This window comes from Pleurodeles waltl, chromosome 9 (assembly GCF_031143425.1).
Source record: "Pleurodeles waltl isolate 20211129_DDA chromosome 9, aPleWal1.hap1.20221129, whole genome shotgun sequence".
Classification (NCBI taxonomy): Eukaryota; Metazoa; Chordata; class Amphibia; order Caudata; family Salamandridae; genus Pleurodeles; species Pleurodeles waltl.
In genome coordinates, this window is record NC_090448.1 from 767,857,865 (window position 1) to 767,871,216 (window position 13,352).

Genomic DNA, 13,352 nt, shown 5'->3' on the forward strand with positions numbered 1-13,352 from the left:
AGGCACTATGACAATAACAAGACCTTTTTCAGTGGAACAATGTAATGTGTCCATGTTGCGTTTTCGAGCATTTCCTGTCGCGGGCACTAGGTCTACCCACACAAGTAAGGCACCCTTTATATCAAGATACGTGGAGCAGCACAGAATAGAAGAACAGGTTTTATTGCCAATTGTCTTTCTCTACATTTGTGCCTTCCAAATTTAAGACAGTGTGTAAGAAAGAAGTCATTTTGAGATATGCCCTGTAATTCACATGCTAGTATGGGTACCCCCAAATTCAGAGAAGTGCAAATCACCACTGCTTCTAAACTCCATATCTTGTGCCCATTTCGGAAATACATAGGTTTCCTTGGAACCTATTTTTCACTGTTTATATTTTACCAAATAAATTGCTGTATACCCGGTATACAATGAAAACCCATTGCAAGGTGCAGCTCATTTTTTGGCTCTGGGTACCTTGGGTTTTTGATGAACCTGCAAGCCCTGTTTAGTCCCACAACCAAAAGGGTCAAGCATATGTAATGGTATATTGCTACAGAAGAAAATGTAGACTGTTTTTTTCAACTCAATTTCGATATTTTATTACTTCAACGGTTACTTTCTATAGCGAAACCTTGAAGGATCTATACAAATGACCCCTTGCTTAATTCAGAATTTTGTCTACTTTTCAGAAATGTTTCGCTGTCTGGGATCCACCATTTGTTTCACACACATTTCTGTCACAAACTGGAAGGAGGCTGAAAGCACAAAAAATAGTAAACATGAGGTATGTTCCAGTAAAATGCCAAAACTGTGTTGAAAAAATTGTTTTTCTGATTCACGTCTGCCTGTCCAAAAAACTGGAAAGATGGTGATTTTAGCGCCACAACGCTTCATTGGTCCCATTTTCAGGGGAAAAAATAGATGCTTTCTTCTGCAGCACTTTTTTTCCATTTTTCCCCCAAAGAAAACAAATTTTAGCTGTATTTTGGCTAATTTCTCGGACTCCTCTAGGAAAACCCCCAAATTCTGGGTACCTTTAGAATCCCCAGGATGTTGGGAAAAAAGGGCACAAATTTACTGAGGATAGCTTATGTGGACAAAACGTTATAGGGGCCTAAGAGTGAACTACCCCAAATAGCCAAAAAAAGGCTCAGCACTGTGGGGGAAAGGCCCAGCAGCTTAAGGTTAATCACGGAGTTATGTTGAAATTTTTTTGTTACCTGAAAATAGCTTGTGTCAAGAAACGCCAACAGCAGGTGCTTTTGAAAATATAATACACTTGCAAAAACTGCGCATACACCCGGTCAACAGCTAATGCAGTGGCACTGGTCACACCGCCATTCTTTGCAGCAGGCATATTAACCCTCTGTGCTACCTTACGGTAAAGTCAAAACTTTCACTAGACCGATTTCCACTCTTGCTCCAGAAAGAACATTAATCACACAGTTATGTTGACATTTTCATTTTTGCCTAAAAATAGCTGGTGACTAGAAACGCAACAGCAGGTGCTTTTTAAATTATAATACACTAGCTAAACTGCGCCCCTAACTGAAGTCAAAACCCGGTGCAGTGGCACCTGTTCCGCCACCCTAGAGCCGGCACGATTCACAGCCTATTAACTAACTGAAATGTAGCACTCTCTGGTGCAGCTTCATTTCATAAATTTTTACATGGAGTTTTCAGCTCACTAGGCTATATATTTTTTCAAAACTTATACTGATGTGCTTAGAACTTCCCACGTGCGTAGTAACTGTGTTTTAGTCTGAATTGCTTTTTTAACAGTTGCTGTTTTTATTTTGTTTTTCGCATTTTGCAAATAAAATATGCTGGTTATTCCTTTAGGATTTAACAGTTTCAGGAACAGGATGTTTTACAAAGTACAGCACTTGGTTGTTAAATTCCAATGGAAAATAACCACACTTTTTTTCTGTGTTGGCATCACTGTACCTTATGTGGCCAAAAGATGTCCCAAAGGACACCTAGGGACAGCCTGTGGTACTACACACTTTCCCTGCTTCGTGCACATTAGAACAGTAAATGTGCCAGGTTTTTTTAGCCAACATGTTATAAGTGTAAAAGCGTTAATGTAACCATGTTTTTCCCAATTACATTTCATATGCTTCACTTACTGTAGCATTCTCTATGAGTGTTTGCTTTGTCCAGGACGTTGTCAATTTTTTTTTTCAGCCAGCATATTACTTGTTTCCCTTCGCTCATAACCTTAATGCACAGCGTTAAACTTTTCACAAAACAGGTGTTGGGCTTCGTTTTTCAGCACAGCGCCCGAAAGTCATGGGGGATTGTGGTAAGGATGATGAAATAAAGAATCTGGATGAAATAAGTAGAGCGTGACTACTTGAAGTTTTATTGTAACAGAAGAAATTCCAGCCACAGAGATATCACATCCACTGGCTTTCCTTCGTTCCGCGCATTTGAAAGTTAACATTCCAACTTAGAATTAAATAGGAACAATACATTTCTTGAGAGAAGAAAAGGGGACAGAAGGAACATACCAAAAATAGAAATATTTCAAAAGTGAAAATAGCAAATGAGATACCACACATCCCTCTCCCCAACCTAAACAAAAGCCTAAAACAAGATAGAAAAATAATGCAATCATTTAGGTTTCACAACTCGATTCATATTCCAAATACGACCATCCTCAACTTTGAACACCCCCTTGAACACTTTAACAATTCTATATGGTGTACTAAAATGTTAATGACCATTTTCCACAATTCGTGGCAATTTTATTTTCACCACATCCCCCACTTTAACATCCAAATTCTTAACCGATTTTCGCAAATCATAGTTTAACTTCCTTTCCTCTTGAATTCAACTTTCCTTCCTCTTGACACCTTATATTTGTTCTTCTAAATCAGAAAACTCTCTAAAATATACTTTCACCCAAGAAGGGCTCATCTTTGGGTTTGGAACACGTTTTCGAAACAGAACATAAGCAGATAATCCTGCTGTTGAATAGCGAGTGTACCTGACTCTTCCACTCTTAATTTTATCATTTCAGTCCAATTTTCACCTTTTTGTTTTGCAATTTGAGTAGTTTCTTTAAGAGTTCTGTTGAATCTCTCTATCATGTGATTTGATTCTGGATGATAAAGACCACATCTTTTGTGTACAATTCCCCTTGCAGTCAAGAATGTATCCATTTTTGGATGTAATTTGCACCCCATTGTCCTTTAAAATACTTTTAGGGTTGCCTTCTCTAGCAAATATCTCACTCAAATTTTCAAAACAGACAGCATAGTTATGTCAGAAGTCACCATTATTTCTGGACACCTAGAGAGAGCATACATTAAAACCACAATATACTTATTAGAAGTTCCACAACTTATGGGACCCACCAGGTCTAAAGATACATCTTCCCATACTTCTTTAGGAATATCTCTTACAACTATAGCATTGGTTCTAACTTTGAGAGATTTATCAGACAATTTACACTCCACACCATCTCTAATCTTCCTTTCTACAACTAAATCCATTCCAGGCCACCAATAAGTAGATCTTACTCTTTTCTTGGCCTTGATGACCATTGTGTGCCAAACACACCAGATGTTCTCTAAGCCCGCAAGGTGGTATCAATTGACCCCCTCTTAAAACTAGGCCATTATCCACAGATAGTTCATTCATTATTTTCTCACACTTCACCAAATTTTTGTTTTCACTTAGCTTTCCCTGAAAGAATACAATGTTTCACACTGCTCAATTCCTCATCTTTATTTAACTCCTCCATAGATTCTTTCTCTAAAATGCAACCTTCCGTCAGTAGACACACTTTAATTTCCTCATCCACCCACGACTACTCCACTTCTTCTTCTTTTCCCTGATTGTCTCTTCTTAAATAGGACAAACAATTGGCAGACTTGTTCGCTCCTACTGATAAATACTTTACTACAAACTGATAGTCTTCTAAACCTACTATCCATTTACAAATATGCAATTGATCAAAATCTAAACGCTTCTTGCCAAAACTTTCTTGTACAGGTTTATGATCAGTTTGAACAATAAAATGCACTCCCCATAGAAACCATTTAAACTTCTTCAAAGCCCCAAAAAAACACTAATGCTTTTTTCTCAATAGTTGAATAATGTAATTCTGCACCTCTGAGAGCTCGCAAAGCAAAAGCTATTGTTACTTCTTTATTGTTCTCTCTTTGTTTAAGAGTGCAACCTAACCCTTTAATACAGGCATCTGTTATAACACAACAGGGTAAACCTAGTTGAAAACTTTTAAGAGATTGTGCTGAAGACAGAGCAGTTTTTATGTCAAATCAAATCATTAACATTTATAAAGCGCGCTACTCACCCGTGCGGGTCTCAAGGCGCTAGGGGAAAAAGGGGGGGGTTATCGCTGTTCGAACAGCCAGGTCTTTAGGAGTCTCCGGAAAGTGGAGTGGTCCTGAGGCTGGTGGGGAGGGAGTTCCAGGTCTTGGCCGCCAGGAAGGAGAAAGATCTCCCACCCGCCGTGGAGCGGCGGATGCGAGGGACAGCAGCGAGTGCGAGGCCAGAGGAGCGGAGGAGGCGGGTGGGGACGTAGAAGCTGAGGCGTCTGTTGAGGTATTCCGGTCCCTTGTCGTAGAGGGCTTTGTGTGCGTGGGTGAGAAGTCGGAAGGTGATCCTTTTGCTGTCAGGGAGCCAATGCAGGTGTCTCAGGTATGCGGAGATGTGGCTGCTGCGGGGTATGTCGAGGATGAGGCGGGCTGAGGCGTTTTGAATGCGTTGCAGGCGATTTTGGAGTTTGGCTGTGGTCCCGGCGTAGAGGGTGTTGCCGTAGTCCAGGCGGCTCGTGACGAGGGCGTGGGTCACGGTTTTTCTGGTGTCGGCGGGGATCCAGCGGAAGATCTTGCGGACCATGCGGAGGGTGAGGAAGCAGGCGGAGGACACGGCGTTGACTTGCTTGGTCATGGTGAGAAGAGGGTCCAAGATGAAGCCGAGGTTGCGGGCGTGGTCTGTGGGGGTCGGTGCGGTGCCGAGGGCCGTGGGCCACCAGGAGTCGTCCCAGGCGGACGGGGTGTTGCCGAGGATGAGGACTTCCGTTTTTTCAGAGTTCAGCTTTAGGCGGCTGAGCCTCATCCAATCTGCGACGTCCTTCATACCCTCTTGTAGGTTGGTCTTGGCGCTGGCGGGGTCCTTGGTGAGGGAGAGTATAAGTTGGGTGTCGTCGGCGTAGGAGGTGATGATGATGTCGTGCTTGCGTACGATGTTGGCGAGGGGGCTCATGTAGACATTGAAGAGTGTCGGGCTGAGTGATGAGCCTTGGGGTACGCCGCAGATGATCTCGGTGGGTTCTGAGCTAAACGGAGGGAGGTAAACTCTTTGGGAACGGTTTGAGAGGAAGGAGGCGATCCAGTCCAGGGCCTGGCCTTGGATCCCGGTGGAGCGGAGGCGGGTGATTAGGGTGCGGTGGCAGACGGTGTCAAAGGCAGCCGAGAGGTCGAGCAGAATGAGGGCGACTGTTTCACCGTTGTCCATCAGGGTTCTGATGTCGTCAGTGACTGAGATGATGCGGTTTCAGTGCTGTGGTTGGTTCGGAATCCGGTTTGTGAGGGGTCGAGCAGGTTTTTGTCTTCCAGGAAGGTGGTCAGCTGTTTGTTGACGGTCTTCTCTATTACTTTGGCTGGGAAAGGCAGAAGGGAGATGGGGCGGAAGTTTTTTAGGTCGCTCGGGTCAGCCGTAGGTTTCTTTAGTAGGGCGTTGACTTCGGCGTGTTACCAGCATTCGGGGAAGGTAGCAGAAGAAAAAGAAGAGTTGATGACGGTCTGGAGGTGCGGGGCGATGATGTCGTCGGCTTTGTTAAAGATGAAGTGCGGGCAGGGGTCCGAAGGGGCGCCGGAGTGGATAGAGTTCATGATGGATTTGGTTTCTTCCGTGTTGATGTGGGACCAGTTGTTGAGGGTGATGGTCGTGGATGCCGGTTCAGTGGTGTATGGTTGGGTCTGGTGTCCGAAGCTGTCGTGGAGGTCGCTAATCTTGCGATGGAAGAAAGTGGCGAGGGATTCGCACAGATCCTGTGAGGGCGTGAAGGCGTTGGCGTTGGCGCTGGGGTTGGAGAACTCCTTGACGATGCTGAAGAGTTCTCTGCTGTTGTGTCTGTTTTTGTCCAGTCTGTCGGTGAAAAAGTTCCTTTTGGCAGCGCGGATCAGGTGGTGGTGTTCGCGGGTAGCGTTCTTGAGGGCGGTCATGTTGTCAGCGGTGCGGTCCTTGCGCCAGGCTTTCTCAAGGGCGCGACAAGTTTTCTTTGATTCTTTGAGGGTGTCAGAGAACCAGAGAGGTTTTTTGGTGTTGGTCTGTCGATGCGTGCGTTTGAGGGGAGCAAGGATGTCTGCGCATTTGGAGATCCAGTTTGTGAGGTTGAGGGCTGCGTCGTTGGGGTCGGTGGTGAGGGTGGGTTGGTTGGCGGCGAGTGCGGAGAAGAGTTGCTCTTCGGGGATCTTGTTCCACTGTCGACGAGGGATGGGTTGGGTGCGGAGGTGGCGGGTCTCGCGTCGGAATGTGAAGTGGACGCAGCTGTGGTCGGTCCAGTGTAGGTCGGAGGCGTGGCTGAAGAAGACGTGTTTGCTGGCGGAGAAGATGGGGTCAAGCGTGTGTCCGGCGATGTGGGTGGCGGTGTTCACCAGTTGTTTGAGGCCGAGGTTGGCGAGGTTGTCGAGCAGGGTGGTGGTGTTGGGGTCGTTGTTTTGTTCCAGATGGAAGTTGAGGTCACGTAGGAGGATGTAGTCCGGCGAGGCGAGGGCGTGCGGGGAGATGAAGTCGGCGATGGCGTCGCTGAAAGGGGCGCGTGGCCCGGGAGGACGGTAGACGAGGGATCCTCTGAGGGTGGTCCTCGGATCGGTGCGAATCTGAAAATGCAGGTGTTCAGCGGCGAGAGGGGTGTCTTCGGTGGAGGTGGTGACGCTGATGGAGTCTTTGAAGACGATGGCGATACCTCCTCCTACCTGGTTGGTGCGGTCTTTTCTGGAGATCTTGTAGCCTTCGGGGATGGCAGTGGCGATGTCAGGGGCCGAGGAGGCGTTCACCCAGGTCTCCGTGATGAACGCGACATCCGGTGCTATGGAGTCCAGGAGGTCCCAGAGTTCAATGGCGTGTTTGTGGACGGAGCAAGCGTTGACTAGGATGCACTTGAGGTGGTTGATGGCGCGTGGGCTTGTGGTCGTGGTTGTTGCGTGGTGGAAGGTGCGTTTGCAGGAGTTGCAGGCGAAGGGTCCATGGGTGCGTTTGGGGTGAGCTTGGAAGCAGGTGTTGGAGCGTCCTGGGTTGAGGGCGTGGAGGGTGGTGGGGTCGTAGGAGATAGGGGAGAAAGATAAGGGAGAAAGATAGGAGTAGGGTTGAGAAGATAGGGGAGGGGGGGTTGTAGAGGTGGGAGAGGGTGAGAGGTAGAGTGAGAGGATAGGAAGATAGGTAATAGAGGGGGTGAGGGGGGGCGAGATAGAGAAATAGATAGAGAAAATAGATAGGGAAATCGATAGATAGGGAAATAGATAGAGAGATAGGAAGATAGGAGGAGGTGGAGAGTGAGGGAGTTAGATAGTGGGATAGAGAGATAGGTAGATAGGAGGAGTGAGGGAGGTAGATAGTGAACGGGTTAGATAGGAGAGATAGAGAGGGGGATGCGAGTGGGGGAGGGTGATGAGGCAGGAGCAGGAGGGCAGGCGCGGGGAGAAGAGGACGGAGGAGGCAGAAGAGCCGAAGACAAGAAGAACAGAAGGGCAGAAGACCACAGAAGAAGATGAGGAAGAAGAGAAGAAGAGTGAAGACGGGGGAAAGAAGAGTACAGAAGAAGATTACAGACGAGGAGCGAGGAGGAAGAACAGAAGAACAGAGAAGGAGAAAAGAAGAAAAGAAGCAGGAGCAGGAGTGAGGGTGAGTAGCGCGGGGCAGAGCGAGAGGCTGGGAGGGGGGGTACTTACTGTGAGGTGGGTCTCAGGAACTCAGGAACCTGGAGGAGCTGCAGCGGCAGGGGGAGCGACCTACCCTTGGGTCAAGGGTCGCTACCACTGTCGCGCAGCGGCCGCCATATGAGGTAGGAGGGGGGGAGGGGTCAGGTGGGGGCGAATGGGAGCTGGGGGGTGGGGGCATGCAGGAGGTCGCGGCGGGAAAGCGCGAGGGAGGGGGGGACAGGTAGAGTGAGAAGAGCTGGGGGAGGGGGGTGAGTTTTAGGAGGTTTAGGAGATAAGGGAGAAAGATAGGAGTAGGGTTGAGAAGATAGGGGAGGGGGGTTGTAGAGGTGGGTGAGGGTGAGAGGTAGAGTGAGAGGATAGGAAGATAAGTAATAGAGGGGGTGAGGGAGGGGGGGAGAGATAGAGAAATAGATAGAGAAAATAGATAGGGAAATAGATAGATAGGGAAATAGATAGAGAGATAGGAAGATAGGAGGAGGTGGAGAGTGAGGGAGTTAGATAGTGGGGTAGAGAGATAGAGAGATAGGTAGATAGGAGGAGTGAGGGAGGTAGATAGTGAACGGGTTAGATAGGAGAGATAGAGAGGGGGATGCGAGTGGGGGAGGGTGATGAGGCAGGAGCAGGAGGGCAGGCGTGGGGAGAAGAGGACGGAGGAGGCAGAAGAGCCGAAGACAAGAAGAACAGAAGACAAGAAGAATAGAAGAACAGAAGAACAGAAGAACAGAAGACAAGAAGAACAGAAGAACAGAAGAACAGAAGAACAGAAGACCGGAAGGAGAGAAGAAAGGAAGATCAGAAGACCGGAAGGAGAGAAGAAAGGAAGACCGGAAGAACACAGAAGAACACAGAAGAACACAGAAGAAGATACAGAAAAACGAAGAACAGAGGGCAGAAGACCACAGAAGAAGATGAGGAAGAAGAGAAGAACAGAGAAGAAGAAAAGAAGAAAAGAAGCAGAAGCAGGAGAGAGGGTGAGTAGCGCGGGGCAGAGCGAGGGGCTGGGAGGGGGGGGTACTTACTGTGAGGTGGGTCTCAGGAACTCAGGAACTCAGGAACCTGGAGGAGCTGCAGCGGCAGGGGGAGCGACCTACCCTTGGGTCAAGGGTCGCTACCACTGTCGCGCAGCGGCCGCCATATGAGGTAGGAGGGGGGGGGAGGGGTCAGGTGGGCGCGAATGGGAGCTGGGGGGCGGGGCGTGCAGGAGGTCGCGGCGGGAAAGAGCGAGGGAGGGGGGGGACAGGTAGAGTGAGAAGAGCTGGGGGGGAGTGTTAGGAGGTTTAGGAGATAAGGGAGAAAGATAGGAGTAGGGTTGAGAAGATAGGGGAGGGGGGGTTGTAGAGGTGGGTGAGGGTGAGAGGTAGAGTGAGAGGATAGGAAGATAGGTAATAGAGGGGGTGAGGGAGGGGGGAGAGATAGAGAAATAGATAGAGAAAATAGATAGGGAAATCGATAGATAGGGAAATAGATAGAGAGATAGGAAGATAGGAGGAGGTGGAGAGTGAGGGAGTTAGATAGTGGGATAGAGAGATAGAGAGATAGGTAGATAGGAGGAGTGAGGGAGGTAGATAGTGAACGGGTTAGATAGGAGAGATAGAGAGGGGGATGCGAGTGGGGGAGGGCGATGAGGCAGGAGCAGGAGGGCAGGCGTGGGGAGAAGAGGACGGAGGAGGCAGAAGAGCCGAAGACAAGAAGAACAGAAGACAAGAAGAACAGAAGAACAGAAGAACAGCAGAACAGAAGAACAGAAGACCGGAAGGAGAGAAGAAAGGAAGATCAGAAGACCGGAAGGAGAGAAGAAAGGAAGACCGGAAGAACACAGAAGAACACAGAAAAACACAGAAGAAGATACAGAAAAACGAAGAACAGAGGGCAGAAGACCACAGAAGAAGATGAGGAAGAAGAGAAGAAGAGTGAAGACGGGGGAAAGAAGAGTACAGAAGAAGATTACAGACGAGGAGCGAGGAGGAAGAACAGAAGAACAGAGAAGGAGAAAAGAAGAAAAGAAGCAGGAGCAGGAGTGAGGGTGAGTAGCGCGGGGCAGAGCGAGGGGCTGGGAGGGGGGGGTACTTACTGTGAGGTGGGTCTCAGGAACTCAGGAACCTGGAGGAGCTGCAGCGGCAGGGGGAGCGACCTACCCTTGGGTCAAGGGTCGCTACCACTGTCGCGCAGCGGCCGCCATATGAGGTAGGAGGGGGGGGAGGGGTCAGGTGGGGGCGAATGGGAGCTGGGGGGCGGGGGCGTGCAGGAGGTAGCGGCGGGAAAGCGCGAGGGAGGGGGGGACAGGTAGAGTGAGAAGAGCTGGGGGAGGGGGGGAGTGTTAGGAGGTTTAGGAGATAAGGGAGAAAGATAGGAGTAGGGTTGAGAAGATAGGGGAGGGGGGGTTGTAGAGGTGGGTGAGGGTGAGAGGTAGAGTGAGAGGATAGGAAGATAGGTAATAGAGGGGGTGAGGGAGGGGGGAGAGATAGAGAAATAGATAGAGAAAATAGGTAGGGAAATCGATAGATAGGGAAATAGATAGAGAGATAGGAAGATAGGAGGAGGTGGAGAGTGAGGGAGTTAGATAGTGGGTAGAGAGATAGAGAGATAGGTAGATAGGAGGAGTGAGGGAGGTAGATAGTGAACGGGTTAGATAGGAGAGATAGAGAGGGGGATGCGAGTGGGGGAGGGTGATGAGGCAGGAGCAGGAGGGCAGGCGCGGGGAGAAGAGGACGGAGGAGGCAGAAGAGCCGAAGACAAGAAGAACAGAAGACAAGAAGAACAGAAGACAAGAAGAACAGAAGAACAGAAGACAAGAAGAACAGAAGAACAGAAGAACAGAAGAACAGAAGACCGGAAGGAGAGAAGAAAGGAAGATCAGAAGACCGGAAGGAGAGAAGAAAGGAAGACCGGAAGAACACAGAAGAACACAGAAGAACACAGAAGAACACAGAAGAAGATACAGAAAAACGAAGAACAGAGGGCAGAAGACCACAGAAGAAGATGAGGAAGAAGAGAAGAAGAGTGAAGACGGGGGAAAGAAGAGTACAGAAGAAGATTACAGACGAGGAGCGAGGAGGAAGAAGAGAAGAACAGAGAAGAAGAAAAGAAGAAAAGAAGCAGGAGCAGGAGAGAGGGTGAGTAGCGCGGGGCAGAACGAGGGGCTGGGAGGGGGGGTACTTACGGTGAGGTGGGTCTCAGGAACTCAGGAGCTCAGGAACCTGGAGGAGCTGCAGCGGCAGGGGGAGCGTCTTTTTGACACGAGTCTGACCATCGAAATTCTGAACTTTTTTTTGAGTAAATCCCTGATTGAACATGAATGTTTAGCAAAATTGGGAACCTAGGAACACTTGCATTTCTTCTTTTTTCTGGACTCTTCAATTCAGCAATAACTAATTCTCCCTTAGGTTTGACCCCTACTGCCGAAATCACATGAGGTTATTTCCAAGCATCCAAATTTACACTTCTCATTCTTTAAAGTTATTCCCTTTGACCGGAAAATATTCAAGACCTCTTTCACTTTAGATGTGTGTGATTTTCCATTGTATCAGAGAAAACAAGAACATCATCTTGAAAAAAGTTTACTCCTTCAACCCCACCAAGTATGTCATTCATTTGATGCGGCTGAACATTAGCCAAATGGCATTCTGTCAAACCTGTACACTCCAAAAGGTGTTATGAAAGCTGTCAAATTTTTTGATTCATCACTTAACAGTACCTGATGATAGGCTGAATTTAAATCCAAAGTTGTAAAAAAGTTTGCATTGTTCAATAAACTAATCATCTCTGTGATGTTGGGCAAAGGAAATGTAGCTTCTATTACTGCTTTATTCAAGTGCCTATGGTCAACACATATTCTGATGTCCCCTGAACTTTTGGTAGCTACAACAACAGGAGCTATCCATTGTAAAGCCTCAACTGTTTAAATAATCCCTCCAGATTGTAATCTTTTAAATTCAGTGCGTACAGTTTCTTGCAAACTCAAAGGTATATTCCTCACTTTTCAGGCCGGGGGTACTGCATCATTTTTTAGGCATATGCTGTTTTTATATCCTTTAATACACCCAATTTTGAATCAATTACATCAGAAAATTATTTTACTAGTTGTTCTTTCAAGATTCCAATTTTGTGAACATGAACCTGAAGAACTGAATTAGGATCTAAATAAATCCCTAGCAGTTTCTGGTGTGGCCAACTCAAAATATTGTCTCCTTTCATGGGCACATACATTTTCTCTGTAGCTTTGTTTCCTTTGAATATAATATTGGCATTAAAATATCCTATTAACTCAAGGGGTTTCTCTCCATAACTATAAGGTGTAACATCAGGTTTGAATAATTGGACCACAACTTCAAAATAATTATAATAGTCAGATTCAGAAACCAATGATAGTTTGGCTCCTGAATCCATCATCATGGATACGCTTATACCATTCAATATGACTTCATCTGACAGATATTGGCAACGTTTATTGGAAACACAATTTACATAATTCACTACTTGCAAAACAAAGTCAGATTCTTCACAATCCCAACCTCATTAACTTTCAACTTATTTATCACTACTGATTTACAACGTTTGGCAAAATGCCTTTTTTTACCACAGAGCAGGACACATTTTTGAGTTAGCAAGGTGATTGATCAATGCACACCTATAACATAACAGTTTTCCCTTTGAGGAAATGTGTTTTTTGTGTTACCTTCTAGTTTTTGTACGCTAGAAGCAATTTCTTTCGATTTCTGTAATTCTCTAATGCATGACATGGAATGCTCTACTTGTTTTGTTATGGCCAAAACCTCATCAAGACTGGGATCACTCTTAGACCATAGTTCCTCTCTAATTTTATCACTTTTACACTCCAACAGAGGTTGGTTTTGTATCCATTCCTCCTCACTGTTTCCAAAATTGCAAGATGCAGCTAATTTAGGCAGAGCAGTAACAAAATCTTCTACACTTGCCTCATCCATCTGTTTGCATCTGCCAAAATGATATCTTTGTACAATAATAGAATTTTTTTGGGCAAATAGTGTTTGTCTAATCTTAATAATGTACATTCAAATTCATTTAATGTCACATCACCCCCACTTTCTTCAGATGCTGTAATAGGCGGTAAAGGTTACAAAACTTCTTGCCCTTCAGCACCTAAACAATGCTATAGTAGGGAGGTTTTTCTTTCAGCTGATAAAGTACTTCCACACACACAAATATATGTTAAAAATACTTTTTTCTATTTAGGACAAGGAATTTGTGGTTCTCCAGGAACCCGAAAGAAGAAAGGTGGTGAAGTAATGTGTTGCATTACAAAAAAAAGAAAAGAAAAGATTGGAAACATAATTACACCACTGGCAGTATATTTAATCATTACTAAAATATAACTGTAAGAATTATCACTCCGGTGCACACATTTTATACCCAAGGTCCCCTGTAGGTATAGAAAATAAAGATAGGAGTTTCAAAAAATCTTAATAGTCTAAATTA